This window comes from Dama dama, chromosome 20, assembly GCF_033118175.1.
Source record: "Dama dama isolate Ldn47 chromosome 20, ASM3311817v1, whole genome shotgun sequence".
Lineage (NCBI taxonomy): Eukaryota > Metazoa > Chordata > Mammalia > Artiodactyla > Cervidae > Dama > Dama dama.
The window spans coordinates 102,031,188-102,033,306 of NC_083700.1; the positions used below are offsets into that span (position 1 = coordinate 102,031,188).

General features: G+C 47.7%; 1 pseudogene; it reads right to left on the reverse strand.

Moving 5' to 3' along the window:
- Positions 1-1,160: 1,160 nt before the first annotated feature.
- Positions 1,161-1,919, reverse strand: LOC133041514 (peptidyl-prolyl cis-trans isomerase A-like; annotated as a pseudogene).
- Positions 1,920-2,119: the final 200 nt, after the last annotated feature.

Consider the following 2,119-nt stretch of genomic DNA (forward strand, 5'->3'; position numbering starts at 1 on the left):
GGAAAATAAACAGTGAGGGGTTGGGGGGGAGGTCACAGAAGGATGGAGTCCCAGCCTGACCCACAGTGAGTGCCTGGGCAGTCACCCCACAGAATCAGTATCACATTAAGGCAAAGAGGACTTGTCTATTGTACCCTCATCAGTCAGACCCCAGGACTGGCAAGGGTTGGGGAGGGGGAGGGGGAGGGGAGGCTTCCATTTGGCTGAGGGCACTTCTCAAGAGAAGCGGACAGCTGTGATTGGGAGCAGCCAACATCCCAGCAGCTGGGAGACAGATGCGCCAGCCGGGAAAGGGGATCCGAGCCGGGCACCAGCAGCTTCCATTACAGACAGTCTCACACAAACATTTAAGGACCCTGGTGGACGGCTTGCCTTTACTTCTCGCTTTGGTGTGTGTAAGAGTAATATTAAATTATGTATATTTTTATAGTTCTATTTATTTTTATTTTTGGCTGAGCTGTGTGCAACTTTCTCTAGCTGTTGCCAACGGGGGCTATTCTTCTTTGCCGCACACAGGCTTCTCATTGTGGAGGCTTCTCTTGTTTCAGAGCACAGGCTCTAGGCACACAGGCTCAGTAGTTGTGGCGCGTGGGCTTTAACTGCCTGAAACATGAGGGATCTGCCCTAACTAGGGATCGAACCTGCGTCCCCTGCATTGGCAGGTGGATTCTTCACCAATGTACAACTCGGAAGGTTCTTTAAATTATATTTTGAAAAGGTTTTTTTCTGTGATGTATGATTTTTCATATACTGTATATTACTATACACAGTCCATATAAATATACCTATTACTATAAAGATTGTACATGTAGTAAGTTTCACAGGGGATCCTTAAGGACTGTGTATGAATTTTGCCTTATATGTTGATTTTAGAACATAATGGCCCTGCCACTATTAAATATGACTCCACTCTAAGTGGTTAAGCTTCACCTGCCGCCTCCACAAGGTCACAGGACTCCAATTCTGAGGAGGTACCAAGGGGGGCCTCATGGCTCCAGGGACATCCTATCCCACATGAAACACATCCAAGCCTGTGACTCAGCTCCTCAGCTGACCCGACCCTTGCCCACCTCTCTGATGGCTGCCCTCAGCTCACCAGCCTCCAACCTCAGGGCATTCATTCATTTTCTCGAATGCACCAGCTCTTTCCCATCTGAGCATTTTTTTTTTTTTAATTGTTTAGTTTTTATTTCATAATCATAAATTTAACTTTGCAATCCAGCTAAACTTGGAGGGGGATAAGGAAAATATGGAACCCAAAGAACTGTAGCGAGAGCACAAAGATTATGGGATATTTCGAGCAGATGGGGGTGAAGGGGTGCTCTCCTGGGCTACAGAAGGAATGGTCTGGTGGTTAAGTAAAACACAAGTCAAAATTATTAGATTTGTCCACAGTCAGCAATGGTGATCTTCTTGCTTGTCTTGCCATTCCTGGACCCAAAGCGCTCCATGGCTTCCACAATATTCATGCCCTCTTTCACCTTGCCAAAGACCACATGCTTGCCATCCAACCACTCAGTCTTGGCAGTGCAGATGAAAAACTGGGAACCGTTTGTGTTGGGGCCAGCATTTGCCATGGACAAGATGCCAGGACCTGTATGCTTCAGGATGAAATTCTCATCATCAAATTTCTCGCCATAGATGGACTTGCCACCAGTACCGTTATGGCGTGTGAAGTCACCACCCTGGCACATAAATCCCGGAATTATTCTGTGAAAGCAGGAACCTTTATAACCAAATCCTTTCTCCCCAGTGCTCAGAGCACGAAAAGTTTTCTGCTGTCTTTGGAACTTTGTCTGCAAACAGCTCAAAAGAGACGCGGCCCAAGGGCTCGCCGTCGACAGCGATGTCGAAGAAGACGGTGGGGTTGACCATGGCTAGACAGCAAGGAAGGCTCCGGGGTGGCGGCATCTGCAAGGCACCCATCTGAGCATTTTTATGTGCTGCTTTTTTGCCCAGAACATCTTCCCTCTGTTCTTTACCTGGCTTCTCCAGGCTCAACCTAAGGTCTCCCGTCCAGGAGGCTGGCCCTGACCCTTCTCTTCTAAAGGAAATTTAGGAACGTCCCTTGTGATTCAATGGTTAAGGATCTGCTTTGCAATTCGGGGCATTCAGGTTG